Consider the following 19,599-nt stretch of genomic DNA (forward strand, 5'->3'; position numbering starts at 1 on the left):
GAAAACTGCAAACTTTCCTCCTCTCTTCAGATCCTTTTTTCATAACAATAGAAGAAGAAATACCATACAGTTTAAGGAATGAAGCAAACCTGAAGGTCCCGTTTTTCAGAAAAGCCATTGGAGAGAAAATATAAAATATAGAGGCGCTAAAACCTGGAATAATCTTCCTGAAAATATCAAAACTCTACCACTCTGTGTGGTAGTGTGATTAGAGCAAGTGATGGATTTTTTTTGATCAGTACGATATGTCGAGTTCTAGTGAACCGATTTACAAAATTCAAACGCCATTCGGTTTGAATTTCGTCGAACTGCATTAGAAAAACATAATAAAACAAATAATTTTCAAAAATAACATTTGAAAGTTCAATGATACCAAAGTCGAGTGCAGAGCGTTCTTGAAAGTATCGAGCAAGAATGAAAGGGGACAAGACCTAAGAAAATAAACATAATGATAACAGTGACATACAGGATATAATTGACTTCATTCATTTCGTTTTGCGCTGTTAAAGAAAAATTTACATAAAATACCCATGATCATGAGCGGCAATTTCGACGTTAACTTTGGATTGGAAGAAACTAAACTGTTAATTACCTCCCTGCAAGAAACTTTCCATCTAACACTAATCACTAATCCCCAATTTCAACGACAAGATCGGGTACCTCAATCGACCCTGTTTTCCAGAGACATTTAGCTATTGAAAAAAACCATCGTATCTTGTCTTCCAGCTGAAATTATAGAAATTTTTTTTAGAAATTTGTAAATGATCTCATTTATAAAAATATAAATTATAAAAATGATGAAAACTCATGATTAAAGGGCCGGCTTTAGGGTAAGGCCGCCGAGTAGGCACTGGCCTAGGGCGCCAACTCCCCCTAAACCTTGGCACAAATTGGTAAAATTAATCATTTATAAAAATGAACATCTCATTGGTAGGAGAGGTGCCATCAGTCAGTGGCCTAGGTGTATCATGTACCCTTGAGCTAGCCCTGTGTATATATACACTGGTGTTCAAAGAAAGTGCATCACCCCCTAAAATTGTAATTGTCGTCCGAATAACGTAAGTATATGGCAGTATTTCTTACAGATTGCATCAGATAAGATTAACACGTTAGGTGTTGATGTAAAATTGCATCAGCTGTTACTTTCAACTATATAAGCACCAGAGATGTATTGCTAAAAAAAAATAGTACCGGAACGCTCGTTCTCCAGAAGACCACTTGATAACGCCACATCGACTGTACAGTAACTGAATCATACTTCAGACTCACGGTTCATAGAACAACCAGTTCTAGCGTTCGCTCATGGCGAATCAAAATGCAGCGTTCGCACGCATCACAGTATATATCTCATTCGTTGGATCTCATCGAATGAGATATACTGTGATGCGTTGCCTTGGTACTTGAGTAAGAAACGATCAAGTTTCATTGCAAAATTTATATTTTTGTTTTTAAATACATTTTTAAAGAAATCTATTAATTTTAAAGATTACTATTAATACATATATATTTTTGGTAGCAATGGGTAAAATAGATTTTTCTCTCTCCCCTTTGATTATGCCATTGTTTCATAATATTAGGTGTATAAATTTAATGGTTTTCTATTATGACATTTAGAAAAAAGTACCGGTACGTCGTTCTGGTGCGTTCCAGCCCAAATATACCACTGATAAGCACGCTCTGCAAGAGGTGCCGTCATTCCTTGTTTGTGTCAGAATGGCGAGTTACGTGCAGTTGACGCCACGAAGAAAGAGTGATAATGTTGTTTTAAGTGAGGAAAGATGTTTCCCCCCCCCAGTCATATTGCTTATAGTCTTCTGTAATCAGTCGACAGCAGTGGCAGCTCGTCACTCTAATGTATGGGGGTGCTGCTTCTTCAAGTTACATTAAATTGTCTTGGTTATAAGACATGTAGACATAGATGGTAATAATAATAATAATAATAATAATAATAAGCAGGTTAAAAATACTACAAAACATTAACTGTACACTTACCATTAATAGACTTGGGTAATCTCGAAATTTTATTTAAAAATAAAATCCATTCTTCGCTTTTTATTTGTTGAAAATAGATTAATAACATTTTCATTCAAGTTTGGTGCACTGTTCAAATCGGCACTGCTTGCTCCGCAGTTCCTTTGACTCGTTTTTATCACCTCTAAAATTGCGTATTGGGAACCTTCCAACTAAGCATTGACTCAATCACTGGAGCCTCAATGTGGAACTGTGTAGCGCACAGTTCCACCTACGGTTAAACTTCAAAGTTGAAAACGATCTCGTGTTTTTATTCGTTGATTATTGAAATTATTATTGGAAATAGAGGACAACCCCAGGGGCTTACATCTGGTGAGTATGGGCTTGGCACACCCAGGGTCCTGAGCTGGATATCATCATTCTTCTTTTTCTTGGTGATTCCCTTCTACTTCTCTCTCTCTCTCTCTCTCTCTCTCTCTCTCGGGGTAATTCAGAAAAAATTTTTTTTGGCTGGTGCAGCATAAGCCTCAGGCTTCCTTGCACCATATGACTAATAATAATAATACAATACAATACAATTTTATCAAGAGAATTCGTTTACAAATAATAATAATAATAATAATGAGTATACTATATGCGGGACCTGTTAAAAAATATTCATTCCGTTCTTCACAAAATTTCATATAACTCTGTTGATTGTATATTTAGATTTAAGAAGCTGGGGGTGCTGCAGTTCCGCAGTTCCTACCAACGAGCCGCCCCTGGTCGACAATGAGCAGATTTCTTTCCAAACTCAATAATACTGGTTCTGCTGATAGGTAAAAAGGAACCAGACGCAAACGAGTCTTTACGCCAAAACAGGACCGCGTTTTGAAGCGCTTATGCCTTAAAAACCATAAAGCTTCTTCGTCTGAGTTGAAAAGAGAATGGGAAGAACATATGAGTGGTAGCAAGTGCAGTAACAGTCAGAAGACGCCTCTTCAAAAATGGACTTGTAGCCCGTCTTCCTAAGAAGAAGCCCCTCCTCACACAAAAAATGAAAAAAGGTCCGATTAATTTGGTGTAAGGAGCATGTCAAATGGACCCCCGAACAGTGGAAGTCAGTTGTTTTCTCGGATATGAGGAAATTCAACCTGCATGGCTCTGATGGGAGACAAACGATTCGCCATAGACGTGGTGAAGAATACCATCCAGACTGTATGGTGTCTACAGTGAAATTCTCTACCAGCCAAGTGATATGGGGGTGCATTTCGTATCGCGGAGTAGGTCACCTGCAGTTTATAAAAGGTTCCGTAAATGCCAATGGATACCTGGCTATATTGGAAGGCGAATTGCTGCCAACCATTAGAGACCATTTCAACCTGCCAAAACTGCATCTTTCAGGACGACTCTGCTCCTTGTCATCGGGCGAAAAGTGTAAGTAGGCACTTCTGTAGTTATTTTAGCTTCATTTCTGCATTAGAGGTTCGACAGTAATGTGTTTACATTTGTTACGGATGAAAAAAATGGTTGGAAGAAGGGTTCATTACAACTGTTAGCTGGCCAGGAAACAGCTCGGACCTGAATCCTATAGAGAACTGTTGGCATCGTGTGGAATCTGCAGTTTCCAAAAAGAAACCAGACCCTTCGTGAACTTCAGGAAGCCACAATTCGTGTTTGGAACCACGAACTATCAGTTTATTATCTTCAGAAATTGATCTTGTCAATGCCTCGACGGTGTGCTGCTGTCATCAGGGCCAGATTCAACTAAATGTTAGTTTGCACCTAGTGAACTTTTCATTTTGTTTTCCATTTAAAATGACAAACTGAAGCAAATTGAGGGCTTGTGATAAAATTTCGTATTTACGAAATTTTATCACAATTGTCGTATTTACCAAAGCTATAATTGTCGTATTTACCAAAACTGTTGTATAAAGTTTGCAAATGCTCATTTTGGAACATTTTGAGAGCACCTGGCAAATATTACTTAGTTTTGCCTTAACTATTAATACATATATTTTGTTTATATTTCTATTTGTGATGCTAGTCATTAATGTAACGTACCATCGCGAAAAAGGGTTAGAAATGTGAAATTCCTAGGTGATGCACTTTCTTTGAACACCAGTGTATATGTACATACAATGAAATTATAAAAACTTGGAAAAGGCGCGTGTGCCGTGCACGCGCGGTAGATAAATAAATAAATAAATTTTCTGTTTATACTCCGGGACGACCAAACGGTCAGAGGAGTTCACAAGATAGACAGAATACAAGAAACAGCACCGTATTCAGCAGTCACGGGCTTGAACCCCGGTCACTCAAGGCACGTGTACTTATGCACCCGCGCGCCTGACCACTAGGCTACGGCGGCCTTAGTTTTATGTGAAACATCCTTTTCGTTTCTTTTAGGTATTTTGATTTGTATATCTTGATTACGAAATAAAAGAGCTTTTGTAGTTTAAATATTTTATTGATCATTCACAAATTTCCATAATTTCAGCTGGAAGACAAGATACAATCGATTCATGATAGCTAAAGTAAGAAACGCATACTTGTCATTGCAACGTATCTAAATGTCTCTGAAAAACAGAGCCGATTAAGGTATTCGATCTTGTTGAAATTGAGGGATTAGTGTTTAGAGTTAGATCGAACGTTTCTTGCAGGAACGTAATTAACGGTTTAGTTTCTTCTAACTCAACGTTAACGTTCAAATCGCGCTCATGATTAATGATTATATAATTATGATTAAAACTACTGATAATTTATCTGATGATTATATAATATAATGATTATATATGTACATATATAATCATTTATTTGTTTTCCAGAGACATTTAGCTATTATAAATCCATTGTATCTCTTGTTTTCCAGCTGAAATTATGGAAATTTGTGAATGAAATTTATTTTGTAATCAAATATATACAAATCAAAATACCTAAAAGAAACGCGAAGGATGTTTCACATAAAACCATGTATCGCGCGTACTCGGCACACGCACCTTTTTATAATGAGAGTAAAGTTTTTTTTTTTTTTGTAATATAAATGAACTCTAGAGTATTCACAGAATTCTTTACAGTCCAGTCGTTTGTTTATATATATATATATATTATTTTTTTTCAAATAGAAGTATAATCACTTATTGTGCCTACTCTAAAAAATCTTCTTTCTTGGATTTCTTCGTTGTATCAACGGTTATCCTCGACCTAACTTTTATTTTATTTATTTTTTATAGATTTTAATTTTGTTCCTCCACTCCTTTCTGTCCTCCCAGTCTTCATTCTTCAATTTCCTTTTCCCCATAGCTGCCCTCTATCCACGTGTTTCTCTAAGTCCTCTTTTTTTCCTTCTAGGGGTGCCCATTCCATCGTTTTATTAGGTAGTCTCTCTTCCTCCATTCTCATAACATGTCCATACCATTCTAATCTTTTTTTGTTCTATTTTGTCAATTAGATGTTTATATGAACGTCCATTGCTTTTCTTATGTCTTCATTCCTAACTTTCTAATTTAGATCTTCGGGCTGATCTCCAAAAATCCACTTCGACAGTTAGCAATTTCTTCCTTTGCTTTTCCTTTATACTCTAAATCTCAGATCCATATAATAAGATACTCTGAAATATTGCATATATTAATCGTTTGATTTTTGGGAGAACATTATTGCTCCATAATATTGGATTTAACATTCCCAAGACCTTTCTTCTCTTATTAATTCTTCTAAAAAAAAAAAAATAAATAAATAAAAATCCCATGGTGCTCATGGTAACCTGTTTGAACAAGAAAGCACTTGACGAGCAAGTAACGCTAGAGGGCAGGTTACGAACAACTGTCAAATGGTGATCTTTCGATCATAAAGTGTCTTGTCTGTTGTGTTGACGATCTAATGTTTCACTTGCTTGTTTGAGAGGTAGTAAGTTTGTTTTATTCCTTATCGATTCCTGTATGTGATAACAAGTTTATATTTCAAGTTAACAAACACCGATAAAATACTTTACATTCATTCTCGTAAGACTTTGCCTCTCGACTAATTTGTTGGGCTTTTTATGTTAGAATGTATTAAAGCCCATGTATAATTTGTATTCGGACTTTAATTATGTAATACATGAACTTTAATTATATAATAATATATAATTAAGACATTGTTTTTCATTCAGCATATTAAAGCTCAACATACAAAAAAATAAAATAAATAAAAAATAGAATATTAATATAAGAAATGAATTGTACTGCTATACAACAATCAAAATTAAAGCAGAAGGGGTTTTCAGTTATTATTTAAAAAATGGCTTTCATATATTTTTTTAACGAATCACTTTGCTTTTGAAAATCTTTGATGTTTCTTTCAGTTACTTTGAATAGCAGCAGTAAGAATTTGGCTACACTGAGAATATGGTAACAGAAATAAACATTTGTTAAATTTTCGCTTCAAATTTTAGTTATTTGTCGTAGTATAATAAAAGTGTATAAATGACTTTGGCAAATAGTGTTAACCCAGTTATTTTAGTATAATAGTTTCTTTTGTAATGCTCGATAAAGCTTCGAGCGTTAGAGAATAGTGCCATGCCTGTCTTTGTGGGTCATCCATTGGTCAGACCTGCTATCAGTTAAACATAAAGTACTATATCATTGATTGAATACGTCCAAATTTATGTTTAGTGACGTTAGATCGTTGGCTAGGGTTAATAAAATGTAAAGCAGTGAAAACTCCCAGCTCAGGTACTCTTGCATCAATTACATTATCTTTTGAAATTAGATTTGTATGTAAGCATTATAATGTTAAAAGAAAAGAAAAAAAAAAAAAAAGCCAAAAATTAATCTTTGAAGTATTTATATGGGAGTCCTATCTTGCAAATTTATTAATGCTGACATGATTGAGTACAGTATTTATACAAGTTAGATTGACAGCTAACACTTATGTACAAATGGTCATTAAGAAAACATTCTGAACAATAATATGGCAACAGTTAATGTATTATATTTTTAATTAAAATTATAATACATTACTTAGATAATTAATTAATAAAATAATCTATCTTATATATTAGGTTATGCACTGATTGTACAGCATGTATAATAGTTTTTAGCAGATCAGTTGTTATTGATAAAGAAACCATATTATTGCACTTGATAAATATTTTACATTTGTCTTAGTTGACCCAGTTAGGTCATTTGGTAAATGTTACTTTAGTTTGTTGTGATACGAACTTTAAAGTAGTAATCATTCATACAAATGATGACTGTCAAATAGAAATTTTTTTTTTTTTTTTTTTACTTGTGTTGTGCTTGTTTAATACTTGTGTTGTTATATTTGAGACTGCTTGTGTTCAAGAAATGAAAAGCAGTAATCATTACAATCAATCATTAATTTTTATGTGGTTAATTATGTATATTTCTTGAGAATAATGTTTTGAAGAATATTCTTTAGTTGCATCACTAGTAGTGGTAATACCAAGTTTTGGAATAAATTTATTGTAAGTAATACTTGTGAAATCAGTGTCAACCCAACTAATCAGCATCAGTAATAGTCGGCTTTAAAGGGAACAGTGTGCTGCTCCTCTTCCATTTTCTGCAGAGACCACTGAGCAATTTGTTGTGTTCATTGCAATATAAAGAAAAATAAATAATTTGGTGGAAAGTGTTTTCAATACTGATATAATTATAAAATTTAGTTAATAAAAAGTTTAATTAAAAATTTTTTTTTTTTGTAAATTTTAGAATTAAAGTAGTAAATTCATAAGTACTTTTATGTTAAAATAAAGAGAATAAGAAAAGGAAAGATATAGAGTTGCAGCATGATCATAATGACTAATAGAGGCCAGAGATTTTACAGAAAAGATAAAGTTAAAAATAAGGCAATACTACAGACATAGTTCTCTGATACGGTGAGCTAAGGATAATAATTGAAACAGTACAAAATATATGTGAATCGAAATGGCTGCTTACAAATTTCAGTGAATATAATAACTTAAAAAAAAAACATAAGTATAACATTTTCTTATATGTACTTTATGTAGATTCACTAAATTGATATATAAGGAGTATGATTTGGAGGATCAAGAGGTGGTTTCATTGTGGTGTAATTGCATATTCCTTAGGAAAGCAGTGGGTTGATTGGTGTATTGCAGTATTCAGAGTGCTGCATCTTATGATTGCAAGTGACTAGATGTGGAATTCTTATTAATGCACGTCTGGTTATTGCAGTGCTAGCACAGTTATTCTGTTTTCCCCTGTCTTTTAATGAATCGTTAGTAGTCTGGATCCAATTTCCAAACTTGAGTTGACAAATCATGTTCATAAATTGATGGTTATTTGGTAGGGTTTACTTTTTAGCAAACCTCATCTTCAGAGAAACTATCAAAGTAGTGTACTTAATGGGTGAGATTTTCTACTGGGAGGCATTCCAAAAAGCTGGTATGTTGTTGCTCCTTGAATATTTTTAATCTAGACTGATGTAGTTAAGATTTTTTCCAAACTTGGATATAATTTAAGGAACTCACCATTTGTGTGATATATGCATATGGTGGCAGTTTTAGCTTGTGTGCTATCCAGTGAAGGGACCAGTATTTGTTGTATTGGATCCTTTTTTGTTTTTGGGATGCTGGTATTGCTGAGGTGAAAATTTTTGCTCCATAAGTTATTGAAGGGTGAATTACACAGTATACATATTTTAGTGTCATTGATGAATATGATAATGTGCATATCTTGTCCTTGTGGACAGTTTTGGATGTATGTGTTACTTGAATGGTTGGTTGAATTTTTCAGAGTGTTTCTTTAGTGAGTGTACTATCAAGTATAGTTTCTCCGATTTATTTTTAGTGAGATGAATGACAGATAGACGGCCAGACTTTGAAAATCTTCATTTATATGAGCTGTGTTCTGTCTGGGTCATCTGGCTGAGCTAATTGAGGCCAGGAGCTTTAAATCACCAGTTTAGCTGATGAAAAGCTTGCTCTGCTGACAGATGAAAGTTGGAGGATTGCTGTGAAAAAAAACTTAAGAGCATATCCCCTTATGGGACACTAATATGAACCAAGCAGAAGTATCCCTGTCCTGCATGTCTTATACACATAATTAGCATTCTAGGATTAATGCATATAACTAGTCATGCTAACATTTGTTACTTAATATGCATACATAGCATAGTTGCCAAATCAAATTTTAACTTTCTAGTGTCACCTTCTTCCTCTAATTGACAGTATTTGTGACTAGTGAACACTCAGAGTATATTGCCCTGGTAACAGGGCATACTGGCTACATGGTTACTTCCATGATGCACTTAGTCAACCAGTTCTAAATTAAAAGCCATAAAAATACTAAAAGAGGACCAGCATTAAATCATATTGCTAATCGTTACCTCTTTGCTAATTAGTTACTCTTTCTACAGTCTATAAATTTTGTACTCTGAGCACTACATTTCAGGTTTTGTATATATGAGTAGTTTGGACTGCTTCATTTAAACCAAATAAATAATGATGGTATACAGTTAACCAATATTTTTGCAGATTTGTTTCATTTTCATGGAAACTTTTATAAAAACTTTTATATAATTTTTTTTTTTGCATGATTTGTAATTGGCAATTAACTTGAATAAAATATTTAGAAGAAATGTAATCGTATAAGTATTAAAAGTTTGTAGCAGGCATATTTTATATACAGGCTGTAGACTTGTATTTTTATCACAGCATCACACCATGTATATTTCTCAAATCAGTTTATAGTGTGATTCTCTCTGTCATTTATAATAGTACAGTAGGATTTCAAAGTATGCAAACTGAAAGTATGCGATTGAGCCCGATTCTCCTGATTAGATACTTATGTTCACGACCTGTAGTTATAACTTTTCCTTTTTATGATGGTAGTTAGCAACACGTGAGAGGGAAAAGGAACGAAGAAAGGAATAGAAATGGAATGGGGAAGGGCAGTATAGCAGATGTGCAATGTTGCCTTTTCATTTAGATGATAAGATTTCTGTACTTGAACTAGATATCTAAAGATGCACCCTTAATGAGGGGAGACTTGTCCTAATTGTAGTTTTTTTAAATTTATGCAAATTCAATTTGCAATAGTTTATATATACTTGTATATGGTTATAATAGTCCATCTAGTTTTACTTTATTACAAGAATTTTCTATAGGGGAACCCTAACTTATGCGAATTTTCACTTATATGGGGATACCAAGAACCCAACCCTCTCATACTTTGAGATTCTACTGTTTTAAAAATATTTAGGATTGATTTCAGTGTTCCAAATCATTACCTGAGCAACAATTAAGTGGAAACGGCTGGTGAGGCAGGAAGGCAATAGCCTCAGTTAAATTTTAGAATGGTACTGAGCATTTAATGATAGATAATATACAGGGTGTGCTAAAAGTCTGGGTGCACTTTTAAGTTCTCAAAAACAGTATAATGGAAACTAAACTTTATTTAACAAACATGAATTTTTTATTATTATTTTTTTTTGTATGTATAGAGAGGTGTCTTTTAGTCTCGTGCATGAAATCAGACTTGTGCAGTTTTATGTACTTTTCAGTATAACCTGATAGATTTTAGTGAATTCTGCAGTTATCACTATTTTTAGGTTCTCTGTGGTATGAGGTTACTTTGAATAGACTTCGGGCATTTAACTAGGCTCATATATATATATATAAATAAAAATCTGTGGGAGTTAAATCTTACCTGATTGGCCACTTAATAGGGCCATGAAACCTAATTCACCACTTTTGTCTTTTTCCTTCAATTTAAGGATAAGCAAAATCTTGTAACATTGATAAATAGCAGTCTGAAGTAAAATTCCTGTTTAAAAAAAATTGGTCCGATAATTTCCTCAGAGCAAATTGTAGCCCAAACAATACCTGGACAATTTACTTCCTTTTAAGTTTGGATGTTAGGATTCTCAGTTGTCCAATAAATGAATCTGTGTCTGTTACCATGACCATTGGCTTAAATTTCCTCATTAGACTGGAAGATTTCATTGAGCAGATTTTTATTATTTTTGCATCTCTAAGGAAACTTTTCTGCAAATTTAACTCTCCTGTCTGGATCATTCTAATTAAGTGTGTGATGCAAATTTGGAAACTAAACCTTGTACCCAAATCTTTTAAATTTCTTCTTGCTGAAGTTTGGGGTACTTTTAACTAAGTTGAAACTCTCCAGAAAAATCTCTTTTAATTTGCTTAGCATTTTTGTGGGGTTTGATTCAGAGCTTGCATAACATATGTAGTATTATATTCTGTTCTAGCTAAACCTGGTCTTCCACTTCTATGGAGATTAACAGCACCTCCCCTCTCCTCAGAATGCTGAATTATTTGATAGATAGCATGTTTTTAAGTTGATGGCAAGTCAGAATGCTTAGGTCATTCTCTGCAGGTGATGATGATGGTCACACTTGAATTTTTGTAATAGTTTTATTACAAGAATTGTATCTAGGTTGTTATTTCAGCCATGATGCATATAAAACTTCATTTCTTCCTGAAATGTACCCTGCTTTTTTTTGGTTTACCATGTGGTGTCAAAAATGACTTAATCCTGAATAGAACTGCCAGATTTAAACTTGTGGATTAGTTTCTCTTCTAATATGTTACTTTCACTAAATGTGGAAAGAATTATTCAAAATTAAAACTGATTAAAAAAAAATCTCCATTTATGAGCCAAAAACAGTTAAACACTGATATCAAAATTGATATCTACTCTTTTTTTTTTTTTTTTTTTTTTTTTTTAATATAACATAAGGGTTTTCCACAAGCTGGAGTCAAAAGGAAAGCACATTTTTCATTATTTGTAACTTTTATACAATTTATCCAAATTTGTGTTTATATTTTTTATAATAAAATGGACAGAACTCAATTAAAGTGAAGAAAACAGTAGATATTAATACAAAAGTGAATATTTACACAGATCAACCACGTTTCTTAGAATAAAATTCTAAATTTTTAGTCTAAATCGAGCATTTTATGGTTCTTATTTTATGCATGCATTATGGCAGTCCTCTCTTTTTAGAATACCATTAACATTCATCTTACTCAATCCATTCAAGACTTTAAATACCTCAGTCAGATCTCCCACAGATGACTGGAGTAGAGATGTTAAGCCAACTGGTCTGTAATTACTCACATTGCCTTTTGATCTCCCTTTATGAATTGGGGTTATAATCACACATCTCCAGTCTATAGGGACCTTCCATGAATCCAAGGATGCTGCCATAATTATGGCTGAGGGTTTGCTTACCTCCTTTGCTGCCTCCCTTGATATACAGTAATTGGATAGAGTCCATCCATCCCGGGTGCTCTTTATGTCCATTTTCAACAATTTCTCCCCCAGTTTCCTTTCATTTATCACAAATTCATTTAGCCTCTTATTATTTTTAGAGTTTAATAAACTTCTGGCATCCCCTTCCCTAAATAATTCCTCATGGGTGAATGTAGATGCAAAATACCTATTCAGTTTGTCTGCAACCTGAGCAGCGTCATCACCATAGGCATTGTGGCCCAATATGATTCAACTCCTTACTTCTACTGTTAATATAAGCATAAAGTACATATAATAGAAAAAGAAAAAAAAAAACAAAAAAAACCATGATTGTCTTACTGTATCAGTTTTTTGTTAATACAAAGGGTACTAGGAAAGTTTTGCAATACAGCTTTGTTTATTTAATTTTTTCAAAGTAATTTCCTCTACATTCAATACACCTCTCCATCCTCCGAAACCAATCTTTAAACCAGTTCTGCCAAGTTTCACTAGGGAGTAAAGCACACTCATTGTCCTAAGCCCGTAGAAGGTCCTCATCACTGGAAAACCGCCTCCCTTTTAGCGTCATTTTCACATGCGGGAACAGTGCAAAGTCGCAGGGAGCAAGGTCTGGACTGTAGGGAGGGTGCTCGAGAAGTTTCAGTCCTGTCGTGGTCAAATATTCGGTGCAGGCTTTGGCGCGGTGAGCTGGAGTATTTTTGTGATGGAGGTACCAGGTGTCCATTCTTGACTTGGGCCGCAGGTTCTTCATAGATCCAATGACTTTAGGCAGGCATTGTTCAGTATACCACTTAGCTGTGACTGTCTTCTGCGTGTCCAAAACGACACGTTCCACAATTCCACTCGATTTGAAAAATACAGCTATCATTTTCTTCTTTACAGATCGGGATTTTCTGACAATTACAGGTGTGTCGTCATCATCAAAGACCCAAACTTTGTTTTGAGCCTTGGTCGGCAGATCGTAATAGTACAGCCAAGTCTCGTCACCTGTCACGATGTTGTTCACATACCGAGATTGTCCCTTATCAAACTTTTTTAACATCTCCCGGCACCAAGTCACACGTCGTGTCATCTGCTCTTCAGTCAGTTGATGCGGCACCCAGAGAGAACAAAGTTTCTTCACGTGCAAATGATCTTGCAGAATCGAACGAATTGCTGGTGCATTTAGGCCCAAAGTATCCTCTGTCTGTTGGTAGGTCACTCGCCTGTTTTCGTCAAGCATTTTCCTCACAGCAGTAACGTTTTCCTCCGTAACTGACGTTCGTGGCCTTCCCGGCCTCTCAGAATCCTCCAGAGTGAAATTTCCCCTTTGGAATTCTCTATACCACCTGAATATCGTTGTACGATGTGGACAATCATCATCTAGTGCAAGAGTCATTTCTTCTAAGCACTGGTCTATGGTTAAATCACGCACGAAATTATACCGCAAAACTATCCTTATCTCATTTCGTGACCACGATGCCATCGCAAGCACTTTACACTCTCACTACTAATGAATAACTGAGCCCATCGACTTGGCGCGGCGGCTACTATGCACGTATGAACATGTCTCAACATGCAGCAACAAGCAGCTTCCTGTGATTCATTGTTACGTCATATTGCAAAACTTTCCTAGTACCCTTTGTATTATGGCAGTGTTAAAGGTTCCACCGTTGTAGTAGTTCCTTAATTGAATTATTTCAGAATTTCCCTAGTAAACTAGAATTTTACTAACAACTCTAGTAATAGTGATAAGTGGGAAAAGAATTATTCAAAATTAAAACTGATTAAAAAAAACCGTCATTTATGAGCCAAAAACAGTTAAACATATTTGTTATATTTTAGCTGAGAATGAAGAACAACTGTATATTTGATGATCTAGCATTAGCATTAGCATTAGTAGAGGCATACGATGCAAGAAAGCAAGCTTATTCAGCATCAGCCCAAAAAAAAAAAAAAAACCCTCTCCCATTTCACCCCTCCGTTCGTTCGAAATACCTGTCCAGTTGAGCTTTAAATTTGTTTAGGCTATCAACTTCAACAACAAGTGATGGAAGTCGGTTCCACCAACCAACCACCCGCTGGCCAAAGGCAAATTTCCGCACATCTATCCGACATCCGTCCTTCCTCAATTTGAATTTATGCCCTCTGAGGTGATTATTCTGAGAAAGATGAAGAATCCCATTGGCATTGAGCATGCTCAAACCATTCAAGGCCTTATACACCTCTATCAGATCACCTCGCCGGTGCCTAGTCTCCAGACTCTGTAATTTGCAAAACTTAAGCCTTTCTTCGTAAGAGCAACCCTTTGTTCCATTTACTAATCTTGTTGCCCTTCTCTGTACCCGTTCCAGCAGCTCTACATCCTTCTTGAAATGAGGCCTCCAGACCTGTATACAGTACTCAAGATGTGGCCTAACCATTGCCTTATACAAGGGAATAATCACCTCCTTATCCCTGCTAGAAAAATTCCTGTATATCATTGACAAGACACCATGAGCTACTCTTGCAGCTCGTCTGCACTGCTCAGAGAACTTCATATCTCCCTGCACAATTACCCCCAGGTCCTTTTCATTCTCCACCACTGTCAGTGTGGTACCGCAGAGTTGATACGTTGCTCTGGGGTTACTGTTTCCCATATGCAGTACTTTACATTTGTCAATGTTAAACTTCATTTGCCACCTCTCAGCCCATCTGTTCAACCTTTCCAGATCTTGTTGCAGCAGCATAGCGTCAGTAGTGTCCTTGACTACCCTGCCAACCTTTGTATCATCTGCAAACTTGGACATTAAACTTGATATCCCATCATCAATATCATTCATAAACACCGAAAACAACAACGGACCCAACACTGAACCTTGAGGAACTCCACTAATAACATTAGTCCACGTTGAGCAGTGTCCATTGATTACCACTCTCTGTCTTCTGCCACTCAACCATCCCCTTATCCATAGCAGCAATTTGCCTCCAATGCCACACTGCTCCAATTTGTGCAGCAGTCTTCCATGTGCAACAGTATCAAAAGCCTTTCTAAGATCCAAATATATAATATCAAAGTTATTCCCTGCATCCAGTTCTTTTGTGACTACATCATAGTATCCAATCAAATTGGTCAGGCAAGACCTGCCCTTAACAAAACCATGCTGCGTCTGAGCTATAACTGAATTCTTGTCTAGATGATCCTGCAGTGCTTCTTTAACCAGTGCCTCCATTAATTTACCTGGAACAGAAGTTAAACTAACAGGTCTATAATTACTTGTGTCAGCCTTTGATCCTCCTTTGTGAATTGGGGTTACATTTGCACATCTCCAGTCTATGGGTACCTCCCCTGAGTCCAAAGAAGCTCTCATAATTATGGCTAGGGGTTTGCATACTTCCTTTGCTGCCTCCTTTAATATAACTGGATAGATCCCATCCACCCCAGGTGCCTTTTTTATGTTTATCCTCAACAATCTCTCCTCCACTTTCCTCTCAGTTATTACAAAATCATCCAGCTCACTGCCAATGTTTACTTTACCTACATCATTCTCCTTCCTGAATAACTCCTCATGCGTGAATGTAGATGCAAAATACTCGTTTAGATTGTTAGCCACCTGAGCAGGATCCTCAACTGTTGAACCATCAATATCCAGTGGACCAATCTGATTCATCCCTTTCCTTCTCGAGTTCAAGTATGTAAAGAACTCTTTTCTGTTTTTCTTTGCATCCTTTGCCAAGGATTTTTCGTAGTCTGCCTTTGCCTGCCTAATCTCCTTTGTGACTTGGTTACAGACCAACTTATATCTATCATAGGCTTCCATGTCACCCATTAATTTATATGTATCCCATGCATTTTTCTTCTCTGCCACATGTCTCATTAGTTCATCTGACAACCATTTAGGCCTAAACCTTGAACAATATTTCTTAGTTGGTATGTAAAGCCTGGTAGCCTCCAAGATTAGTTCCTTGAATGCTTCCCATTTTGAGTTTGCTGTTGGTAACATCATCAGATGGTCCCACTGTATAGAATTTAAATACTGTCTCAGACCATCATAGTCGCCTTTACGAAAACAAAAACCCTTCCCTTTACCTCTGATGGTAGTTACCTCCTTGAGTAAGTCCCACTTCAACACACTGTGATCACTGCCACCTAGTGGTTCATTTATCTGCAGGTTCTTAATGCATGAAGAGTCACTACTGATAATCAGATCAAGAGTATTGCTCCCTCTTGTTGCCTCACGAACATGCTGGTGTAGAAAACAATCATCCAATAAATCCACAAAAGCCTTGCTAGTGTGCGAGTGACCAACCCACAAATTCCAGTCAATATCTGGGAAATTAAAATCCCCCATTATAAGACTCTCTGATTTACTGGCCCACTCTATTTCCCTGTACAATATCTTATTATACTCATCAGAGTCATTAGGCCTATAGCACACTCCTACTCTCAATTTTGATTTCCCTATGCTTATGTCACACCAAACTGATTCGGCACTGCCTTGTCCATCAATGTCGACTGGCTTCACTTCCTTGGACTTTATGTGTTTCTTAATTAATAGCATAACCCCTCCTCCCCTCCTGTCCTGTCTATCCTTTCTATACACATTGTATTCCCCAAATTCCAGTTCCGCATTACTTATATCTGTGTGACACCACGTCTCTGATATCCCAACAATATCTGCCTTTGATGTTTTGAGCAATACCTCAAATTCATCAAATTTATTTACCAAACTCCTAGCATTGGTGTACACGCAGGTATACATGCACCTGTTTCTATTCTTAGCTACCCTAACACAACCCATGTGTTTACTTGTAACGCAATGACTACCAGCAGTCTCTGAAATATCCTGCATCTTGTTTTTCAGACTTCTGCTCATTTCAATAGAAGCAGTGCAAGAATCACTTCCACCTCTGACAGTGGCTACTGTTAATCTATTAGTCCTTGTATCCCCCCCAACTAGCAGTTTTCCGACCCACCTAACACTGCCTCGACAGCATCAGCAAAAATTCTTGCACCCTTTCTATTTAAGTGTATCCCATCCCTGTAGAAGCAATCTCTCCTGTTAACAAGTACAGTCCAGGCTGAAAAAAATTCTACCCCTTGAGCCTTGCACAATCCCTCCAGGGCCGAATTGATCGACAAGGCTCTCATCATATACGCCCTCCTATCGTGTCTGGGCAGAATTGCAGACACTTTCAAGTTCAACCCTAATTCACGGCTTTTTTTCAGCAGTGACCTGTACTTGCTAAGTAATTCCGCCGGTCTCCTACTCTTAATATCATTCGTGCCAACGTGTACAACTATATCACCTTTTGTGCCCTTAAAAGATGATATCCGCTCTACAATGTCATCAACCTTTGCCCCTGGCAGACATACCCTGGTCCTATTCCACCTATCCTTTTTACAAAGCATGTTCCCCGTTTCCCTGACAATAGAGTCACCAACAACTACTAGTTCCTGTGGGACCAGCGCATTCTGCCTAGGGGGCTGCTTCTGTGTTGCCTGATGACCAAGTGCAAGCTCTGGCGTTGATGTGGGCAGCTGAGAGCTTGATGGGCCCCTCAATTTATTTCCTTCGAGGGCATCCACCCTGTCCTTCAAGCTCTCATAAAGGCCCATAACAACGCTGAGTTGTCGCCTGATTTCCTTGCACTCCTTACATCGTGCACACACAAAGACATCCCCCTTGGCAGTATCATGTCCCGTACCCAACTGCTCCGCAAACATCAAGCAAACAGTGCATTTTAATAGACTGTGATTCAGAGGGCAACTGGCCCCCTCAGTTCTCCCCTGAACCACAGCACTCCCATTAGCTTGAGCCTTTTGCTTTGCTGCTCTGGTTAGAGTCATGATTCCAATGTAATTCAATAAAATTTAAAACAAAAATTTAAATCCTTAAGTTATATTATATATATATGGATATATATATTGTTTTTTTTTTTTTTTTTTTTTTTTTCGGTATCTAGTGTTCCCTTTATACAACTTCCGTATCACGTGTACCACTATAGTTATGTATTAATTATTTGTTACGATTAAGTCGTTATATATATTTATAGAGTTAAAAATACAATTTAATTGACAATAAAGTTTATCAAGATTAATAGATTTACTGAATAATTGACAATATTATATTATGCACTATACTACACTAAGCTTATGCTATCGTGTAAAAATGGCGGGAATTCACGAACGAGTATCAAGTGTGTATTAATTATTTGTTACGTTTGTACTCTAAGTCGTTATATATATATATAGTTAAAAGAACAATTTAATTGACAATGAAGTTTAACAAGATTAATAGATCTACTGATTAATTGACAATATTATATTATGCACTATACCAGACAAAGCTAATGCTATCGAATTCCGGATATGCTGTGTCGCGTTTCAGTAACGAGTGTTATCTACGAAGTCCCTTTATATAACTTCCGTATCAAGTTATGTATTAATTATTTATTTTTACTAATTATTTATGTTCCGTAACCTATGTGGTTATATGTATAGTTAAAAGTACAATTTAATTGCCAATGAAGTTCGACAAGATTAATAGATTTACTGATTAATTTTCACGTAACTATGGCGGCTGTCTATGAACGGTAAACTCGTGTATTTGATACCCTTTCCGATACTAAGTAATACCTACAAATCTCTATCTAAGTTACTTTAACTTTAAGTACCGTAAATAGGAATATAAAGCTACTCTAGAAATAAGTTAATATGTCAATTTAAACTAATAAAGCAGAATATAAATCAGAAAAAACTTCTCTGTTCCAGTAGCGGCAGAAAGGCACGTCCGCACAGGAAACTCTCGTGCTCAAGTAAGATCTCTAGTAAGATTTTGCACAAATGAAAACAAGAGCTTCATTTACTTATAGTAAAATTAATTTTACTGTTTATATTCTGGGATGGTTGCATATGGCCAGAAATGTTACCAAGGTTGAAACACAAGGACATTTACTGTATTTATCAGTCACATAGGCTCAAACCACAGTTAACTCAAACACACATACAGTATTATAATCTTGTGTTTGACTACTCTGCTGTCAGGCCTTTTATTATTTAACCTTCCATGTCTTGTGCCTGCAGTTTAATAAAGATGCTTGTATGTCTTCTGAGAGTTACTCCCTTTTTATTTTAATTATAAAAAAAATTCATTTTTAGCTTTTTCATTGAATTGAAAATGGTGATCTATTACTTATGATCTGCCAAATTTAATTTAAAAATGAATGGGAAAACCAATAATTTTTTGTCATGTTTTTTAGAATTTCAGCTTACTCATTCCCCAGACTAAAACACTAATGCTCACATTGCATCTGCTAGATGCCATGTGAATATCTGTATTTTTGTCAGTTGTTCACATTTAGCCAGTGAAAGCAAAGGTCTGGTAGACACTTGACGCTGGTGTTTCACAGATGCCACATTGGAATAGGAGTTTTCTGGAAGAAAGAT

General features: G+C 35.9%; 1 protein-coding gene across 1 annotated transcript in view; it reads left to right on the forward strand.

Annotated features, from left to right (window-relative positions):
* The first annotated feature begins 5,830 nt into the window (after positions 1-5,830).
* Positions 5,831-19,599, forward strand: part of LOC150086666 (dynein axonemal assembly factor 19) — a 33,955-nt gene continuing 20,186 nt past the window's right edge. The window contains exon 1 of the mRNA XM_090371509.1: positions 5,831-5,853. The gene's annotated coding sequence lies outside the window, so the exon portion shown is untranslated. The remainder of the gene's footprint in view (positions 5,854-19,599) is intronic.

The sequence above is a fragment of the Mastigoproctus giganteus genome, chromosome 4, assembly GCF_048544385.1.
Source record: "Mastigoproctus giganteus isolate SK-2022 chromosome 4, ASM4854438v1, whole genome shotgun sequence".
NCBI lineage: Eukaryota > Metazoa > Arthropoda > Arachnida > Uropygi > Thelyphonidae > Mastigoproctus > Mastigoproctus giganteus.